The following is a 23,033-nucleotide window of genomic DNA, read 5'->3' as shown; positions in this document are numbered from 1 at the left end:
TTCTAGATCGTTTTTTATCCGAGAATTTCCCAAGATACCAATTTTACCGAAAAAGCATGGAGCCATTTTCGGGAACTGAAACACACAATTATTACTCATATATAAAGATAGTATATATTTCCATAATTGCCTATTCACTTATAGATGTAGCAATCCAAAAATATATTCCATTATATTTTCAGAGAATTTTATGACGTTCTATATGGATAATATTTTCTCCTATCGCCAATCAAAGATAGTTAGCTAGATTTTTCGTGTAGTGGTGCAATTTTTTTGTACACTAATACAACAATGTATTTCTTTTGCCAATTTTTTCTATTATCTTTAATATACTTTTCTTTTCACACTTATTTACCGCAAGAGAATTTAGACCAAGCTACTTGGTCTGCATACAGAGCTACGGCCTAAACATTCAAAAGCAGAGTAAAGTACAATTACAACGCTTTTTTTGTTGCAAGCTTTTGAAAAGCTACATAGACTTCTAGCTCTTTTGCCTCTTTTTTCTGTTTCTCTCCTCAAAATCTAATTTGTTTTTTATCACTCTTTGCACAATCGTATCAGTAGTCATAGAATTTTCTGAGTCAATAACTTTCAATTGACCACGTTGTTTCGGCTCTTGATAAGGATCTTTGCCATCAATGTCGTGTTCCGCTTTAGTAGCTCCATGGCATACAATATCAACGCTAAATTCGTTCATTAGTTCAGCAGTGACGACGAATGGGGCACCAATTATTACTTCAGAGACATACTTACAAGCCAAAACTGAAAGAACTCTTTCATGGAGGCTCATAATAGGATAATTGGACCCTTTGAGTTTACTTACAACAGTGTCTGTATGTATTCCGACTATCAGATAATCTCCTTCTTCATTTACCTTTTCCAAGAAGTCCAAATGACCCACATGGAAGAGATCAAATGCTCCACATACATAAACAATCTTGTCACCAGGCCTTGGTTCTTTCCCTCCGCCAAACTGTGCTATGTTTCTTGAGGTTACTAAAGCTTGCAAAATTCCTGTCCCTGGGTATCGATCAGTCAAGTCCTTCGACATAGAAGACGATTTTCGTTTTTCTACTTTACATTCTTTCATCCCCTGATTCAAGTTGATTTTGGTCAGTAGAAGCATCCTATCAATGAGATCAGTGGTTGATATGCCTTGTGTTCTTTGACATTCCCTATATCGTTCAGATTCCTTGACTAAATGGTAAGTATCTACGCCATCTAATGTCAATTTCAAGTCATCTCCATGAACACAAAAGTAACAGCCATATGTGTCGAGTGTTTTCAAAGTTGTCACGTAAGGTGCACCTTCTACAACTTCATCAACCCATTTCACTGCCCTTACCATTTTATATCTTTCTTGCTCATTGAAAATGGGAGGTTAGGTCCTGACAATTCTTCTATATAATGACTTAGTTCCTTGTACGAGCCCTCGACTTTTAGTAGATTAATATGTTGTATAATCTTACATTTTGATACTGCCTTATATACGCTATTAATGAAACAGTTCAAGACAGGAAAATGTGGAGCTAGTGCCCTTAGAGAACGCAAATAGCTCTGACATCCCTCATTTGGGCTACAGTATAACGAATGCCCATGCTTTCTTGTGTCCCTGTAATTGATTTCACAATAATCCAAGCCGCCAAGGTAGAAATTAACCACTTTGTCAGTTGAATATTTTAATGCTATATTATTTTCAAAGATATCAAAAAGAATTTGACATAATTCAATATCCGTCGGATAGAGCTTGCAGATATCAGGGTGACATTGCCAAGTAACCTGCTGCCCAATATTTGGTTTTGAATGTTTACTCAGATTGTTATAGGTGACTTCAGCCATCATAATTTCCTTGTCAGATCTAGATTCAGAGCATTTTTCAATAGTTGTCTCGTACTTTTCAGGACAGTTTGTTCAACTACACAGAGAATTTTTTGCCAAATATTCAGTAGAACTAAGAGAACTGTTTAAAACACAGTTAGAAATGCTTTTTTCTTGAGTCGGTGTTCCAGAAATTTGTTCTAAATCATTAGTCTTACAAACACATATACTAATAACCCTAACAGGCTCGTTTTCACCATAATTGAAAAACATTGCTTTTCCTTCGCTTTTGATAGGTATGCTTGTATATATATTTTTATTGCTGCTAGATAAACTGCAATTGCTCCTTCCAAAATTAATATACGAATTTTCAAAGAAGTACGCCTCCGTATATTCACTGTGTTGTCGAACATTTTCCATTGCATCTATAAACTGTTCCGTAGTTGCCAATCCATACCTTGGAAGCTTTTTATTAAACTGACAACATTTCTTTTGGATATTACAATGAAGCATTGCCAAAGCATTCCTAGCCGACTTTTCAACAGCATCCGCTCTTTCAAAGAGAATTTTAATCTGTAATTTTGAATACTTTTCGTGATCCTGGTAAAACATACGTAAAATGTTTCTCAATTTACGAAGATCAGCCTGCATTTTTGCAGGCTGATCTTCTTGTATTTCTGAATGTAATTTTTCCCTTTGTCCTTGTGTGTTCTTCGGTACAACCTCGCAGAGAATTTAATTTTTTCATTATAGCTTTTGTCACCCCAGTATCTACCCATTATTCTGGTATCAACTTTTTTCTTATATTTGTTTCGGTAATCTTCCTCATTGTGATAACGCTCCTTTATCTTTTGTCTAGCCTGTTCAATTGTTGCTTCTCTGTAATCTTTATCATTATCATACCGTTCCTTGCTCTTTTGTCTAGCCTGCTCAATTGTTACTTCTCTATAAAGTTTATCATTTTGATAACGCTCCTTGATCTTTTGTTTGGCTGTCTCAATTTTTACATTTCGATACACCTGGACGGTTGAATACCTTTGCTTTTCTTTTTTCTTATATTTGATTCGGTAATCTTCATCATTGTGATAAGGCTCCTTGATCTTTTGTTTGGCTCTCAATTTTTACTTCTCGATACGCCTGGTCGGTTGAATACCTTTGCTTTTCTCTTTTCAAGATACTATCTCTGTTGTCTGTGTAGTACTGTTTTTTTAACTTGCGTGCAGCTTGCTTTGATCTAACCATTATGTAATTCACGAATGAGACCATTTTCATCTTTGTAGTACTTAAGTAGTAATTATGACGTCACGGCGTAATGATTTTATTTCATGATGACGTCATGGCGCAATGATATTATTTCATGACGTCTTCAGAAACCACAACATAATTTCGTGTTTTTCTATTCACGTCATAGCTCTAATATAAAGCTATGACGACATTCATTATTTACCTAGTAGGGTTTCAGACAAGGTAGTTCTAATGATGTACTTTTGTTTTGATCTTACTCTATTTTTAGGAGTTTTGGGTTTTTATATTTCTTAGCATGGGACTGATCGTCTCTTACTAGGTTGCTAGCTACTGCTGCAATCCAAATTATAAGAGGCAGCCTGGCCGAGTGGTCCAAGACACTGGTGTTAGCCACCAGTCTCTTCGGAGGCGTGGGTTCAAATCTTACCGCTGGTATACGATTATGTTTGAAAGACTGCAGTGTGAAAAGACATCAAAAATGCAGTTTTTGGTGGAAAAATTTATTCTCTTTTAGAAATAATTTATTTTAGTTACTATAGATTTTTAACCCAATTAATTTCCTTTAAAATGAGCTATTGAACAACCCTCTACGATGTTCCAGTGCCAAGCTATCTGTGGAAAAGAAAAAAAGAAAAAAGAAAAAGAAAAAAATATCCCATTTAGGCAGAATATTGTAGTAGCTGCCACTTTTCTTGATTTTTAAGCCAATATATTTCCCTTGCTGTTCAAGCCCAGGGACAGAAAGTTTCCTATACAGGGGTTTCGGACAAGGCGGTTCTAATGGTGTTCTTTTTAATTTGATCTGACTCCTTTGTTAGGAACTATGGGTTTTTATATTTCTTAACATTGGACGTGATCGTCTCTTACTAGGTTGCTAGCTACCGCTGCAACCCGGATTTTCATCTAATTAACACTTCTTATGACTCGTATCGAGTATCCATAACCTAACAAAAAGTAAAACTAATTTTTAAATTTTTTATGGTATTTTGTTAGTTTGAATGAAAAGATTAAAATTATTGCTCAGATATCATAAATATTTTTGCAGTTTACATAATAACTTTAGCGATTCTAAACTGAAAAATAAAATATATATTAAAGAATGGAATTTTTTGGTCAGAAACTACATAGTCAATCCTACATCGGGTAGTTAGAACCTAACCAAAATAAAACTAATTTTAACATTTTAAGGTATTTTTCTAGCTTGAATTGAAATATTCGAACTATTGCTCGGATACCATGGATACTTTTGCAGTTTACACAAGCTGCAAAGAACGCACAGGCTGATCTTTGTAAATTGAGAAAAATTTTATGAATGTTTTACCGGGATTACGAAAAATATTCAAAATTAAAGATTAAAATTATCTCTGAAAGAATAGATTTTGTTGAAAAGTCAGCTAGAGATACTTTTGCAAAACTTCAAAGAAATGTTGCATGTTTAGTGCTAAGCACTCCAAAACAAGAAAATGATTCAGCGACCAGAGATATTTTTTTTTTAATGTTTCTGTACATTATATTTTGTAAATTAAAGGCTATCGTTATCATGTCAATCTCACAAGTTAAATCATCTAGGATGGCCATGTCACCAAAACCTAAGCATTCCAAAACAAGAAAATGATTCAGCGACCAGAAATTTTTTTTTAATGTTTCTGTACATTATATTTTGGAAATTAAAGGCTATCGTTATCATGTCAATGTCACAAGTTAAATCATCTAAGTTGCCCATGTCACCAAAACCATCATTTAGAAATGTTTTTTAAAATCCCCATTCCCCCCAAACTCAAATTTTCCAAAATTCTACTTTAGAAACCTTTCTTAAAATATTTCTAAAGCGCTTCAAACCTCAAAATCGTCATTAGAGGACAATTTATATCATGGGGAGATGTTTTTTTTAAATCCCCATTCTCCCCAACCTCAAATTTTCCAAAATTCTACTTTAGAGACCTTACTTAAAATATTTCTAAAGCGCTACAAACATCAGAATCGTCATTAGAGGACAATTTATATCATGGGGAGATGTTTTTTTAAAATCCCCCTTCCACCCAAACTCAAAATTTTCGTTTAATATGTATTTTCCCCCACAATTCTTCCAATACATTTTAAATATGACACATGTGAATTTATCAAGAAATTAATTAAGCAAATATAAATTATCATTTGCATGCAAATTATCAGATATGAACATAACAGTAGTAAGAGTGTATAGAATATGAACCCTACAAGAATATGCTCAAAAGTGTAATAGATACAAACCCTACATTCAACCCTACCTTCACGCCTACAAGAATATGCTCAAAAGTGTAATATATATGAACCCTACAAGAAAAGCCCATGGGTGAACACTTCACTATCACATGGACATTTTAAAAGCTGGCACGCTTGAAAGTGGCCGAGCATGTTATGAAACAATAGTCAAGGTTCTATTGCACAAGAAATTTCACAAGAATGTGCTGCGTAACTTCATGTAGACATTGTTGTCAATTGCACAATGAATTACACTTCAAGTTCACGTGCACATTTTTTTCTTTTTTTTTAAAGCTGGCAACATGTGAAGTGATTTTTTATTCGTCCTTGAGATTTTGTATAAAATGCCCATACATTACAATTTACTTTTGATTATAATTGCATATATCTTAGATAGTGCATTGAATTTTGTTAACTATAAAGCAATTGATAATTCAATTTTAAATGTGAGTACAGTTTACTGAATTTCTTAATTTATTTCCAAATAAAATCATCCCACTAGTAAATTCAAATCTCAGGGGGACGTAGCCCCCCTTCCCCAACAATATGATGACTATACTCGCTAGAAAACGTAAAGTACGCTCTTTTTTTATTATGTAAATAAAAACCCTCCCCCACTGCTCTGTTTACGAGCTTAATTCCTTAGAAATAGTTATTTCGTTCAAAATGCCCCTTTGTCCATTGTGCATTTAAGATGTGTTGTCTTTTTTCCGATCTAAATAGAACCAGCTGTGTTACAAGAAACGGTTAGTTTTGGAGAACAGGGTAGCACGCTCGTATTATCATAGATTAATAGCACATGTCTTTGTCTGATTCAAGACACGTTGACTAGCGAAAAACCTGTGTTAATGACTGGAAATAAAAAATTTTAACAAGAAATCTCTGAATAATTATTTTTTGGAGGCTTGGTTGATAGCTGCAGGATCTCTTATAGTACTTACACTGTGATGAATGGCACTTTTTTTAATACCCCGGTAAGAAAGTGACTAGAAAAGACTTAAATTGATTTTTTTTTCCAGGAATTGGATATTTAGATGACAACTTAAAAACGAACAAAGCTCATTCATGAGACAGGCAGCACTAACTTGAATTCAACAAGAGAAAGTGTTATTCACTATGAACCACAAGCACTTTGTAGCAAGCTAACTGCAACTTCTATGGTAAGCACCATATATCAGATAGCTAAAAGGGTTTCAGTTACAAGAGGGTTCAGTTAAAGAGGGTTCAGTTCCATGGGGGGATTCAGAAGCTTGGGATTCAGTTAAAGAATACCTCCTCGACAGATATATTTTTTTAAATGTATTTTATAGCTATTACCAAAACGTTGCGATGTCTCTCACACCAACTAGTAAATATTTATCAGGCCTTTTATTTTTTCTGTTCAATTATTTTCAGTGTAAGTAAATATAATGTTGGGTAGGAGAATGTCACCTCCTCGACAGTTATTTATTTAATGTATTTTATAGCGATTAACCAAACATTGCATTATGTTTCTAACACCAACTAGTAAATATTTATCAGGAATTTATTTTTTTCTGTTCAATTATTTTCTATGTAAGCCAGTAAAATTATAGAAAGGGGGAAATTAAGTTTTGAGTGGATAAAAAAAATGGCATAGTATTAACTGTATAAAATAAAGAATATTTCACATGGAAAATAAAGCCATTTTTACCAGTTCAAGCCTGAGAAGAAAATACAACAGAAGAAAATAAGAATACTGGAATTAAAAACAACGACTGACATCTGGGATACTGCACCACTAAGCATGGAGGAGGAGATGCTTCTCGTAGATCAAACTGCTTCAGTTGAAAATTGGTATAGTTTCGTGAAAAGCTGGGACCATCAAGCACAGTGCTATGAGTTAGAGCCCTATTTTGCATTGTCATTTTAAATGTTATTACTGATCCGAGTAAAACCAATACCAATATACCTCATTCTTTTATTCTAACTTAACTTTTAGGAATAGGACTTCATTCCAACAACTAAATCAGTTTATTTATATATAATAGTGAACAAAACAAAAGACTATTAATTTTCCCCATTCTTCTTCTTCTTCTGATCTTGCGCCCATGCCTCCTTCTCACTCTGGGTCAGTCCCCGTCTTAATATCCGGTAGAAATTGCTTTCCCCGCTTGTTCTCCATACCTCATAATATCCGTCATGAGTGATACAGTGAGTGTCATCGATCCTAGGTTCCCGATCTAAACATGAAAATTAAAAGGCTTAAAATATATGGAATTTCAATAAGATGTAATGAACAAAAATTATTACTTCACGATCGATCTGATATACATAAGGATAATGTATTAAAAAGAACGTCCAAAAATTTTTCACGATTTTATTCATGAGAATGTGGATAACGTATGGTTCTCATTCCCATTGAGTGAAGAAGAAGTGGTACTCTGCAATCTAATTGTGGAACCTAGCATTATAAAACCACTGGTACACCAACAAATTCAACCATTAAGGTGTCGTAAGAAATACACGATGAAAATACCCCTTTAAACATGTACAACGACTCGAGTGATACAAGAAAAAGGATCTGAAAACTTGTAAAAATACAGAAAAAGGACAGATATAGCCTTCTGTATAATTCTAGAGATGTGAGACGCTTTAGTCAATTAATTCACGCAATGAAATATCGCGTGATATCGTTATGCTAAGCATTCCAAAACAAGAAAATGATTCAGCGACCAAATAGATTTTTTTTTTTTAATGTTACTTTACATTATATAATGGAAATTAAAGGCTATCGTTATCATGTCAATGTCACAAGTTAAATCATCTAGGATGGCCATGTCACCAAAACAATCATTTAGAAATGTTTTTTTAAAATCCCCCGTCCCCCCAAACTCAAATTTTCCAAAATTCTACTTTAGAAACCTTTCTTAAAATATTTCTAAAGCGCTACAAACATCAGAATCGTCATTAGAGGACAATTTATATCATGGGGGGATGTTTTTTTAAATCCTCCTTCCCCTCAAATTCAAATTTTCCAAAATTCTACTTTAGAGACCTTTCTTAAAATATTTCTAAAGCGCTTCAAACATCAGAATCGTCATTAGAGGACAATTTATATCATGGGGCGATATTTTTTTTGAATCCCCCTTTCCCCCAACCTCAAATTTTCCAAAATTCTACTTTAGAGACCTTACTTAAAATATTTCTAAAGCGCTACAAGCATCAGAATCGTCATTAGAGGACAATTTATGTCATTGGGAGATGTTTATTTAAAATCACCCTTCCATCCAAACTCAAAATTTTTGTTTCATATGTATTTTCCACCAAAATTCTTACAATACATTTTAAATGTGACACATGTAAATATACCAAGATACTAAATAATCAAATATAAAATATCATTTGCAAACAAATTATCAGATATAAACATAACAGTAATAAAACTGTATAAGATATGAACCATAAAAGAATATGCTCAAAAGTGTAATAGATACAAACCCCATATTCAACCCTAAATTCATGCCTACAAATATGCTCAAAAGTGTAATATATTTGAACACTACAAGAAAAGCACATCGGTGAACACCTCACTATCAATTGGACAGTTTAAAAAATGACACGCTTGAAATTGGCTGAGCATGTTATGAAGTAATAGTCAAGGTTCAATTGCAAAAGAAATTTCACAACAATGATCTGCGTAACTTCATGTAGACATTGTTGTCAATTGCACAATGAATTGCACTTCAAGTTCACGTGCACATTTTTTTTCTTTTTTTTTAAAGCTGGCAACATGTGAAGTGATAATGTATTAAAAAGAACGTCAAAAAAAAGTTTTCACAATTTTATTCATGAGAATGTGGATAACGTATGGTTCTCATTCCCATTGAGTGAAGAAGAAGTGGTACTCTGCAATCTAATTGTGGAACCTAGCATTATAAAACCACTGGTACACCAACAAATTCAACCATTAAGGTGTCGTAGGAAAATACACGGTGAAAATACCCCTTTAAACATTTACAACGACTCGAGTGATACAAGAAAAAGGATAAGGACACTTGTAAAAACACAGAAAAAGGACAGACATAGCCTTCTGTATAATGCTAGAGACGTGAGACGCTTTAGTCAATTAAACCACGCAATAAAATATCGCGTGATATCGTTATGCTAAGCATTCCAAAACAAGAAAATGATTCAGCGACCATACATTTTTTTTTTAATGTTTCTTTACTTTAAATAATGGAAATTAAAGGCTATTGTTATCTTTTCAATGTTACAAATTAAGTGATCTAAAATGGCCATGTCACCAAAAAAATCATTTAGAAATGTTTTTTAAAATCCCCAGTCCCCCAAACTCATATTCTTGAAAATTCTCCTATACAAACCTTTCTTAAAATATTTGTAAAGTGCTAAAAACATCAAAATCGTCATTAGAGGACAATTTATATCATCGGGGGATGTTTTTCAAAATCCTCCTTCCCCTCAAATTCACATTTTCCAAAATTCTATTTTAGAGACCTGTCTTAAAATATTTCTAAATCGGTACAAACATCAGAATCGTCATTAGAGGACCATTTATATCATGGGGAGATGTTTTTTTTAAATCCCCTTTCCCCCCAAACTCAAATTTTCCAAAATTCTACTTTAGAGACCTTTCTTAAAATATTTCTAAAGCGCTACAAACATCAGAATCGTCATTAGAGGACAATTTATATCATGGGAAGATGTTTTTTTAAATCCCCCTTCCACCCAAACTCAAAATTTTCGTTTAATATGTATTTTTCCCCACAATTCTTCCAATACATTTTAAACATGACACGTACATTTATCAAGAAACGAAACAAATAAATATAAAATATAATTTGCATACAAATTATCAGATATGAACATAACAGTAGTAAAACTGTATAATGTATGAACCCTACAAGAATATGCTCAAAAGTGTAATAGATACGAACCCTACATTCAAACCTACATTCACGCCTACAAGAATATGCTTAAAAGTGTAATATATATGAACCCTACAAGAAAAACCCATGGGTGAGACACTACACTATCACATGGACATTTTAAAAGCTGGCACGCTAGAAAGTGGCCGAGCATGTTATGAAACAAGTAAAGGTTCTATTGCACAAGAAATTACACAAGAATGCGCTGCGTAACTTCCTGTAGACATTGTTGTCAATTGCACAATGAATTACACTTCAAGTTCACGTGCACATTTTTTTTCTTTTTTTTTAAAAGCTGGCAACATGTGAAGTGATTTTTTATTCGTTATTGAGATTTTGTATAAAATGCCCATACCTTACAATTTACTTTTCATAATGATTTGATATATAATAGATAGTGCATTGAATATTATTAGCTTTAAAGCAATGGATTCGTCAATTTTAAATGTTAGTATAGTTTAATGAATTTCTTCATTTATTTCCAAATAAAATCATCCCACTAGTAAATTCATATCTCAGGGGGACATAGCCCACCTTCACCTCACATATGATGAAAACTCGCTAGAAAACTTAAAGTACTCTCTTTTTTTATTATGTAAATATAAATCCTCCCCGATAGCTCTGTTTACGAGTTTAATTCTTGAGAAATAGTTATTTCGTTCAAAATGCCCCTTTGTTTATTATGCATTTAAGATGTGTTGTCTTTTTTCAGATCTAAATAGAACCAGCTGTGTTACAAGAAACAGTTAGTTTTGGAGAACAGGGCAGCACGCTTGTATTATCATAGATTAATAGCACATGTCTTTGTCTGATTCAAGACACGTTGACTAGCGAAAAACCTGTGTGAATGACTGGAAATAAAAATTTTTAACAAGAAATCTCTGAATAATTATTTTTTGGAGGGTGGGTTGATGGATGCAGGATCTCTTAGAGTACTTATAGTGTGATAGTGGGCGCGTTATTTAATACCCCGGTAAGAATGTGACTAGAAAAGACTGAAGTTGATTTTTTTTCCAGGACTTGGATATTCAGATGACAACTTAAAAACGAACAAAGCTTATTCATGAGACAGGCAGCACTAACTTGAATTCGACAAGAGAAAGCGTTTTTCACTATGCACCACGATACCTTTGTAGCAAGCTAACGGCAACTTCTACGGTAAGCACCATATATTAGGTAGCTAAGGGGGGTTCAGTTACATGAGGGTTCAGTTAGAGAGGGTCCAGGTGCATGGGGGGATTCACAAGCTTGGGATTCAGTTAAAGAATACCTCCTCGATAGATGCATTTTTTTAATGTATTTTGTAGCTATTACCAAAACCCTAAGATGTCTTTCTCACACCAACTAGTAAATATTTATCAGGCCTTTTATTTTTTCTGTTCAATTATTTTCAGCGTAAGCCAATCTAATGTTGGATAGGGGAATGTCACCTCGACAGTTATTTATTTAATGTATTTTATAGCGATTAACCAAACATTGCATTATGTTTCTCACACCGACTATTTAATATTTATCATGAATTTATTTTTTTCTGTTCAATTATATTCTGTGTAAGCCAATAAAATGATAGAAAGGGGGACATTAAGTTTTAAGTGGTTAAAAAAAATGGCATATCCTTAAATTTATAAAATAAATAATATTTCACATAGAAAATAAAGCAATTCTTACCAGTTAAAGCCTGATAAAAAAATGCGAATTAATAAAATATTAATAATGGAATTAAAAACAACAACTGACATCTGGAATACTGCACCACTAAGCATGGGGGAGGAGATGCTTCTCGTAGATCAAACTGCTTCATTTGAAAAATAGTATAGTTTCGTGAAAAGATGGTACCATCAAGCATAATGCTATGAGTTAGATCCCTATTATGCATTGTCATTTTAAATGTTATTACTGATCCGAGTAAAACTAATGTCAATATACCTCATTCTTTTATTCTAAATTAACTTGTAGGAATAGGATTTTATTTCAACAACTAAATCAGTTTATTTATATATAATAATGAACAAAAAAAGACTATTTATTTTCCCCATTCTTCTTCTTCTTCTGATCTTGCGCCCATGCCTCCTTCTCACTCGGGGTCAGTCCCCGTCATAATATCCGGTAGAAATTAGATACCCCGCTTGTTCTCCATACCTCATAATATCCGTCATGAGTGATACAGTGAGTGTCATCGATCCTAGGTTCCTGATCTAAACATGAAAATTAAAATTCTTAAAATATATGGAATTTCTATAAGATGTAATGAACAAAAATTATTACTTCATGATCGATCTGATATACATAAAGATAATGTATTAAAAAGAACGTCAAAAATTTTTTTTCAGGATTTTATTCATGAGAATGTGGATAAAGTATGGTTCTCATTCCCATTGAGTGAAGAAGAAGAAGTTGTACTCGGAAATCTAATTGTGTAGCATAGCATTATAAAACCCCTGGTAAACAAGAAAACTAAACAATTATGTTTTTTTAGTAAAATACATGATTAAAATACCCCTTTAAAAATTTACAACGACTCGACTGATACAAGAAAAAGGATCTGGACACTTGTAAAAACACAGAAGAAGGACAGATATAGCCTTCTGTATAATTCTAGAGATGTGACACGCTTTAGTCAATTAAATCACGCAATGAAATATCGCGTGATATCGTTATGATAAACATTCGAAAACAAGAAAATGATTCAGCGACCAAAGGGATTTTTTTTTAATGTTACTTTACATTATATTTTGGAAATTAAAGGCTATTGTTATCATTTCAATGCTACAAATTAAATCATCTAGAATGGCCATGTCACCAAAACAATCATTTACAAATGTTTTTAAATCCCCAGTCCCCCCAAACTCATATTCTCGAAAATTATCCTTTAGAGACCTTTCTTAAAATATTTCTAAAATGCTAAAAAAATCAAAATCGTCATTAGAGGACAATTTATATCAACGGGAGATGTTTTTTAAAATCACCCATCCCCTCAAACTCACATTTTCCAAAATTCTACTTTAGAGACCTTTCTTAAAATATTTCTAAAGCGCTACAAAAATCAGAATCGTCATTAGAGGACAATTTATATCATGGGGAGATGTTTTTTTTAAATCCTCCTTCCCCCCATACTCAAATTTTCCAAAATTCTACTTTAGAGACATTTCTTAAAATATTTCTACAGGGCTACAAAACTCAGAGTCCTCATTAGATGACAATTTATGTCCTGGGGAGATGTTTAATTTAAATCCCCCTTCCACCGGAACTACAAATTTATGTTTCATATGTTTGTACCACAAAAATTCTTCCAATACATTTTAAACGTGACATGTGCATTTATCAAGAAATTAATTAAGTAAATATAAATTATCATTTGCATACAAATTATCAGATATGAACATAACAGTAGTAAGAGTGTATAGGATATCAACCCTACAAGAATATGCTCAAAAGTGTAATAGATACGAACCCTACATTCAACCCTACATTCACGCCTACAAGGATATGCTCAAAAGTGTAATATTTATGAACCCTACAAGAAAAACCCATGGGTGAGACACTACACTATCACATGGACATTTTAAAAGCTGGCACGCTAGAAAGTGTCTGAGCATGTTATGAAACAAAAGTCAAGGTTCTAATGCACAAGAAATTTCACAAGAATGTACAGCATAACTTCATGTAGACATTGTTGTCAATTGCACAATGAATTACAATTCAAATTCACGTTCAAATTTTTTTTCTTTTTTTTAAAGTTGGCAACATGTGAAGTGATTTTTTATTCGTCCTTGAGATTTTGTATAAAATGCCCATACCTTACAATTTACTTTTCATAATGATTTGATATATCATAGATAGTGCATTGAATACTATTGACTTTAAAGCAATTGATACGTCAATTTTCAATGAGAGTACAGTTTACTGAATTTCTTAATTTATTTCCAAATAAAATCATCCCACTAGTAAATTCAAATTTCAGGGGGACATAGCCCCCCTTCCCCACCAAAATTATGACTAAAATCGCTAAAACCCGAAAATTAAGCTCTTTTTTATATTATGTAAATAAAAAACAACCCCCATAGCTCTGTTTACGAGCTTAATTATTTAGAAATATTTATTTCGTTCAAAATGCCCCTTTTTCCATTGTGCATTTAAGATGTATTGTCTTTTTTCAGATCTATATATAACCAGCTGTGTTACAAGAAACGGTTAGTTTTGGAGAAAAGGGCAGCACACTTGTATTATCATAGATTAATAGAACATGCCTTTGTCTGATTCAAGACACGTTGACTAGCAAAAAACCTGTGTTAATGACCGGAAATAAAAAATTTTAACAAGAAATATCTGAAGAATTTTTTTTTGGAGGCTTGGTTGATAGATGCAGGATCGTTTAGAGTACTTAGAGTGTGATAGTGGGCGCGTTATTTAATACCCTGGTAAGAAAGTGACTAGAAAAGACTTAATTTGAATTTTTTTTCCAGGACTTGGATATTTCGATAAAAACTTAAAAACGAACAAATTTCATTCATGAGACAGGCGGCACTAACTTGAATTCAACAAGAGAAAGCGTTTCTCACTATGCACCACGAGCACTTTGTAGCGAGCTAACTGCAACTTCTATGGTAAGCACCACATATCAGATAGCTAAGGTGGGTTCAGTTATATGAGGGTTCAGTTAAAGAGGGTTCAGTTGCATGGGGGGATTCAGAAGCTTGGGATTCAGTTAAAGAATACCTCCTCGACAGATATATTTTTTTTAATGTATTTTGTAGCTATTACCAAAACGCTGCGATGTCTTTCTCACACCAACTAGTAAATATTTATCAGGCCTTTTTTTTTCTGATCAATTATTTTCAGTGTTAGCCAATATAATGTTGGGTAGGGGAATGTCACCTCCTCGACAGTTATTGATTTAATGAATTTTATAGCCATTAACCAAGCATTGCATTATGTTTCTCACACCAACTAGTAAACTGATCCAAGTAAAACCAATACCAATATACCTCATTCTTTTATTCTAACTTAACTTGTAGGAATACGACTTCATTCCAACAACTAAATCAGTCTATTTTTATATAATAGTGAACAAAAAAAAGACAATTAATTTTCCACTTTCTTCTTCTTCTTATCTTGCGCCCATGCCTCCTTCTCACTCGGGGTCAGTCCCCGTCTTAATATCCGGGAGAAATTGCATACCCCACTTGTTCTCAATACCTCATAATATCCGTCATGAGAGATACGGTAAGTGTAATCGATCCTATGTTCCCGATCTAAATATGAAAATTAAAATGCTTAAAATATATGGAATTTCTATAAGATGTAAGGAAAAAAAATTATTACTTCACGATCGATCTGATATACATAAAGATAATGTATTAAAAAGACCGTCAAAAAAAATTTTTCTAAATTTTATTCATGAGAATGTGGATAACGTATGGTTCTCATTCCCATTGAGTGAAGAAGAAGAAGTGGTACTCTGCAATCTAATTGTGGAACCTAGCATTATAAAACCACTGGTACACCAACAAATTCAACCATTAAGGTGTCGTAGGAAAATACACGGTGAAAATACCCCTTTACACATTTACAACGATTCGAGTGATACAAGAAAAAGGATAAGGACACTTGTAAAAACACAGGAAAAGGACAGACATAGCCTTCTGTATAATACTAGAGATGTGAGACGCTTTAGTCAATTAAATCACGCAATGAAATATCGCGTGATATCGTTATGCTAAGCATACTAAAACAAGAAAATGATTCAGCGACCAAATAGATTTTTTTTTTAATGTTTCTGTACATTATATTTTGGAAATTAAAGGCTATCGTTATCTTGTCAATGTCACAAATTAAATCATCTAAGTTGCTCATGTCACCAAAACCATAATATTAAAATGTTTTTAAATCCCTATTCCCCCCCAAACTCATATTTTCCGAAATTCTACTTTAGAGACCTTTCTTAAAATATTTCTAAAGCGCTACAAACATCAGAATCGTCATTGAAGGACAATTTATATCATGGGGAGATGTTTTTTAAAATCCCCGTTCTCCTCAAACTCAAATTTTCAAAAATTCTACTTTAGAGACCTTTCTTAAAATATTTCTAAAGCGCTACAAACATCAGAATCGTCATTAGAGGACAATTTATATCGTGGGGAGATGTTTTTTTTTAAATCCCCCGTCCACCCGAACTCAAAATTTACGTTTAATATGTGTTTTTCCCCACAATACTTCCAATACATTTTAAACATGACACATGTGAATTTATCAAGAAACGAATTAAGTAAATATAAATTATCATTTGCAAACAAATTGTCAGATATAAACATAACAGTAGTAAGAGTGTATAAGATATCAACCCTAAAAGAATATGCTCAAAAGTATAATAGATACGAACCCTACATTCAACCCGACATTCACGCCTACAAGAATATGCTCAAAAGTGTAATGTATATGAACTCTACAAGAAAAAACCCATGGGTGAGACACTTCACTATCACATGGACATTTTAAAAAATGGCACGCTTTAAAGTGGCTGAGCATGTTATGAAATAATAGTCAAGGTTCAATTGCACAAGAAATTTCACAAGAATGTTCTGCGTAACTTCATGTAGACATTGTTGTCAATTGCACAATAAATTACACTTCAAGTTCACGCGCACAGTTTTTTTTTCTTTCTTTTTTTTAAAGCTGGCAACATGTGAAGTGATTTTTTATTCGTCCTTGAGATTTTGTATAAAATGCCCATACCTTACGATTTAATTTTCATAAAAATTGGACATATCATAGATAGTGCACTGATTTTTGTTAACTTTAAAGCAATTGATTCTTCAATTTTAAATATGAGTACAGATTACTAAATTTCTTAATTTATTTCCAAATAAAATCATCCCACTAGTAAATTCAAATTTCACGGGGACATATCCCACCTCCCCCAACAATATGATGACTATACTCGCTAGAAAACGTAAAGTACGATCTGTTTTATATTATGTAAATAAAAACCCTCCCCGACTGCTCTGTTTACAACCTTAATTCTTTAGAAATAGTTATTTCGTTCAAAATTTCCCCTTTTCCATTGTGCATTTAAGATGTATTGTCTTTTTTCCGATCTAAATATAACCAGCTGTGTTACAAGAAAAGGTTAGTTTTGGAGAACAGGGTAGCACACTCGTATTATCATAGATTAATAACACATGTCTTTGTCTGATTCAAGACACGTTGACTAGCGAAAACCAGTGTGAATGACTGGAAATAAAAATTTTTAACAAGAAATCTGAATAATTATTTTTTGGAGGGTGGGTTGATGGATGCAGGATCTCTTAAGTACTTATAGTGTGATAGTGGGCGCGTTATTTAATACCCCGGTAAGCATTTGACTAGAAAAGACTGAAGTTGATTTTTTTTTCCAGGACTTGGATATTCAGATGACAACTAAAAAACGAACAAAGCTTATTCATGAGACAGGCAGCACTAACTTGAATTCGACAAGAGAAAATGTTTTTCACTATGCACCACAATCCCTGTGTAGCAAGCTAACTGCAACTTCTACGTTAAGCACCATATATTAGGTAGCTAAGGGGGGTTCAGTTACATGAGGGTTCAGTTAGAGAGGGTCCAGTTGCATGGGGGATTCACAAGCTTGGGATTCAGTTAAAGAATACCACCTCGACAGATATATCTTTTTGTAATGCATTTTATAGCTATTACCAAAACGCTACGATGTCTTTCTCATACCAACTAGTAAATATTTATCAGGCCTTTTATTTTTTCTGTGCAATTATTTTCAGTGTAGGCCAATATAATGTTGGGTAGGGGAATGTCACCTCCTCGACAGTTATTGATTTAATGTATTTTATATCGATTAACCAAACACTGCATTATGTTTCTCACACCGACTAGTAAATATTTATCAGGAATTTATTTTTTTCTGTTCAAATATTTTCTGTGTAAGCCAATAAAATGATAGAAAGGGGGAAATTATGTTTTGAGTGGGTAAAAAAAATGGCATAGTATTAACTGTATAAAATAATGAATATTTCACATAGAAAATAAAGCCATTCTTACCAGTTCAAGCCTGAGAAAAAAATGCAACAGAAGAAAATAAGAAAACTGGAATTACAATCAAAAACTGACTTCTGGGATACATGTACCACTAAGCATGGAGGAGGAGATGCATCTCGTAGATCAAACTGCTTCAGTTGAAAGATGGTATAGTTTCGTGAAGAGCTGGGACCATCAAGCACAGTGCTATGAGTTAGACCCCTATTATGCATTTTCATTTTCAATATTATTACTGATCCGAGTAAAACCAATACCAATATACCTCATTCTTTTATTCTAACTTAACTTTTAGGAATAGGACTTCATTCCAACAACTAAATCAGTTTATTTATATATAATAGTGAACAAAAAAAAAAGACTATTAATTTTCCCCATTCTTCTTCTTCTTATCTTGCGCCCATGCCTCCTTCTCACTCGGGGTCAGTCCCCGTCTTAATATCCAGTAGAAATTGCATACCCCGCTTGTTCTCCATACCTCATAATATCCGTCATGAGTGATACGGTGAGTGTCATCGATCCTAGGTTCCCGATCTAAACATGAAAATTAAAAGGCTTAAAATATATGGAATTTCTATAAGATGTAATGAACAAAAATTATTACTTCACGATCGATCTGATTTACATAAAGATAATGTATTAAAAACGCCGTCGAAAAAAAATTTCAGGATTTTTTTGATAAGAATGTGGATAACGTATGGTTCTACTTCCCATTGTATGAAGAAGAAGATGTGTTACTCTGAAATCTAATTGTTAAACATAGAATTATAAAACCACTGATACACACAAAAATTAAACAATTAAGGTGTCTTAGGAAAATACACGGTTAAAATACCCCTTTAAAAATGTACAACGACTCGAGTGATACAAGAAAAAGGATCTGGACACTTGTAAAAACACAGAAAAAGGACAGACATAGCCTTCTGTATAATTCTAGAGATGTGAGACGCTTTAGTCAATTAATTCATGCAATGAAATATCGCGTGATATCATTATGCTAAGCATTCGAAAACAAGAAAATGATTCAGCGACCAAAGAGATTTTTTTTTAATGTTTCTTTACATTATATTTTGGAAATTAAAGGCTATCGTTATCTTGTCAATGCTACAAGTTAACTCATCTAGGATGGCCATGTCACCAAAACAATAATTTAGAAATGTTTTTAAAATCCCCATTCCCCCCAAACTCATTCCCCCCAAACTCTTGAAAAAATTTTTCTAGATTTTATTGATGAGAATGTGGATAACGTATAGTTATCATTCCCATTGAGCGAAGAAGAAGAAGTGGTACTCGGCACTCTATTTTTGGAACCTAGCATTATAAAACCCCTGGTACACCCACAAATTCAACCATTAAGGTGTTGTAAGAAAATACACGGTGAAAATACCCCTTTACACATTTACAACGATTCGAGTGATACAAGAAAAAGGATAAGGACACTTGTAAAAACACAAAAAAAGGACAGACATAGCCTTCTGTATAATGCTAGAGATGTGAGACGCTTTAGTCAATTAAACCACGCAATGAAATATCGCGTGATATCGTTATGCTAAGCATACCAAAACAAGAAAATGATTCAGCGACCAGAGATTTTTTTTTGATGTTTCTGTACTTTAAATTTTAGAAATTAAAGGCTATCGTTATCTTGTTAATGACACAAATTAAATCATCTAAGTTGCCCATGTCACCAAAACCATCATATTAAAATGTTTTTAAATCCCCATTCCCCCCAAACTCAAATTTTCCAAAATTCTACTTTAGAAACCTTTCTTAAAATATTTCTAAAGCGCTACAAACATCAGAATCGTCATTGGAGGACAAGTTATATCAACGGGGTATGTTTTTCTAAATCCTCCTACCCCCCAAATTTGAATTTTACAAAATTCTACTTTAGAGACCTTTCTTAAAATATTTCTCAAGCGCTACAAAAATCAGAATCGTCATTAGAGGACAATTTTTATCATGGTGAGATGTTTTTTTTATAATCCCCCTTCCACCCGAACTCAAAATTTTCGTTTAAAATGTGACCTTTCTTAAAATATTTTTAAAGTGCTACAAACATCAGAATCGTCATTAGAGGACATTTTATATCATGGGGAGATGTTTTTAAAATCCCCCTTCCCCTCAAACTCACATTTTCCAAAATTATACTTTATAGACCTTTCTTAAAATATTTCTAAAGGGCTACAAAAATCAGAATCGTCATTAGAGGACAATTAATATCCTGTTGAGATTTTTTTTTTAAATCCCCCTTCCCCCCATACTGAAATTTTCAAAAATTCTACTTTAGAGACATTTCTTAAAATATTTCTAAAGCGCTACAAACATCAGAGTCGTCATTAGAGGACAATTTATGTCATGGGGAGATGTTTTTTTAAAATCCCCCTTCCACCCAAACTCAAAATTTTTGTTTAATATGTTTGTATCCCCACAATTCTTCCAATACATTTTAAACGTGACATGTGCATTTATCAAAAAACGAATCAAATAAATATAAATAATAATTTGCATACAAATTGTCAGATATGAACATAACAGTAGTAAAAGTGTATAGGATATCAACCCTACAAGAATATGCTCAAAAGTGTAATAGATACGAACCCTACATTCAACCCTACATTCACGCCTACAAGAATATGCTCAAAAGTGTAATATTTATGAACCCTACAAGAAAAACCCATGGGTGAGACACTACACTATCACATGGACATTTTAAAAGCTGGCACGCTAGAAAGTGGCCGAGCATGTTATGAAACAATAGTCAAGGTTCTATTGCACAAGAAATTTCACAAGAATGTGCAGCGTAACTTCATGTAGACATTGTTGTCAATTGCACAATAAATTACAATTAAAGTTCACACTCAAATTTTTTTTTCTTTTTTTTAAAGCTTTAAAAATGTGAAGTGGTTTTTTATTCGTCCTTGACATTTTGCATAAAATGCCCGTACATTAAAATTGACTTTTGATAATAATTGGACATTTCATAGAAAGTGCACTGAATTCTATTGGCTTTAAATCAATTGATTCTTCAATTTTCAATGTGAGTACAGTTTACTAAATTTCTTCATTTATTTCCAAATAAAATCATCCCACTAGTAAATTCAAATCTCAGGGGGACATAGCCCCCCTTCCCCCCCAAAATGATGAAAAATCGCTAGAAAACGAAAATTAAGCTCTTTTTTATATTATGTAAATATAAACCATCCCCCACTGCTCTGTTTACGAGTTTAATTATTTAGAAATATTTATTTCGTTCAAAATACCCCCTTTTCCATTGTGCATTTAAGATGTGTTGTCTTTTTTCCGATCTAAATAGAACCAGCTGTGTTACAAGAAACGGTTAGTTTTGGAGAACAGGGTAGCACGCTCGTATTATCATAGATTAATAACACATGTCTTTGACTGATTCAAGACACGTTGACTAGCGAAAAACCTGTGTTAATGTCTGGAAATAAAAATTTTTAACAAGAAATCTCTGAATAATTTTTTTTTGGAGGCTTGGTTGATGGCTGCAGGATCATTTAGAGTACTTATACTGTGATAGTGGGCGCGTTATTTAATACCCCGGTAAGCATGTGACTAGAAAAGACTGAAGTTGATTTTCTTTTTACAGGTCTTGGATATTTAGATGACAACTCAAAAACGAACAAAGTTCATTCATGAGACACGCAGCACTAACATGAATTCGACGAGAGAAAGCGTTATTCACTATGCACCACGAGCACTTTGTAGCGAGCTAACTGCAACTTCTATGGTAAGCACCACATATCAGATAGCTAAGGTGGTTTCAGTTACATGAGGGTTCAGTTAAAGAGGGTTCAGTTGCATGGGGGGATTCAGAAGCTTGGGATTCAGTTAAAGAAGACCTCCTCGACAGATATATTTTTTTTAATGTATTTTGTAGCTATTACTAAAACGTTGCGATGTCTTTCTCACACCAACTAGTAAATATTTATCAGGCCTTTTTTTTCTGTTCAATTATTTTCAGTGTTAGCCAATATAATGTTGGGTAGGGGAATGTCACCTCCTCGACAGTTATTGATTTAATGAATTTTATAGCGATTAACCAAACATTGCATTATGTTTCTCACACCCACTAGTAAACTGATCCGAGTAAAACCAATACCAATATACCTCATTCTTTTATTCTAACTTAACTTGTAGGAATACGACTTCATTCCAACACCTAAATCAGTCTATTTTTATATAATAGTGAACAAAAAAAAGACCATTAATTTTCCCGATTCTTCTTCTTCTTCTGATCTTGCGCCCATGCCTCCTTCTCACTCGGGGTCAGTCCCCGTCTTAATATCCGGTAGAAATTGCATACCCCGCTTGTTCTCCATACCTCATAATATCCATCATGAGTGATACAGTGAGTGTAATCGATCCTAGGTTCCCGATCTAAACATGAAAATTAAAATGCTTAAAATATATGGAATTTCTATAAGATGTAAGGAACAATAATTATTACTTCACGATCGATCTGATATACATAAAGATAATGTATTAAAAAGAACGTCAAAAATTTTTTTTTCATGATTTTATTCATGAGAATGTTGATAACGTATGGTTCTCATTTCCATTGAGTGAAGAAGAAGTTGTACTCTGCAATATAATTGTGGAGACTAGCATTATAAAACCACTGGTACACCAACAAACTCAACCATTAAGGTGTATTAGTAAAATACACGTTTAAAATACCCCTTTACACATTTACAACGATTCGAGTGATACAAGAAAAAGGATAAGGACACTTGTAAAAACACAAGAAAAGGA

The 23,033-nt window shown here is 33.2% G+C and overlaps 1 pseudogene; it reads right to left on the bottom strand.

Moving 5' to 3' along the window:
• Positions 1-434: 434 nt before the first annotated feature.
• LOC148939734 (ethanolamine-phosphate cytidylyltransferase pseudogene) lies at positions 435-1,378 on the bottom strand (annotated as a pseudogene).
• Between the last annotated feature and the right edge of the window lie 21,655 nt (positions 1,379-23,033).

This window comes from Artemia sp. Qi Xiang Cuo, chromosome 21 (genome assembly GCF_049724085.1).
Source record: "Artemia sp. Qi Xiang Cuo chromosome 21, ASM4972408v1, whole genome shotgun sequence".
In the NCBI taxonomy this organism is placed as follows: domain Eukaryota; kingdom Metazoa; phylum Arthropoda; class Branchiopoda; order Anostraca; family Artemiidae; genus Artemia; species Artemia sp. Qi Xiang Cuo.
This window is presented reverse-complemented; position numbering and strand designations above follow the sequence as displayed.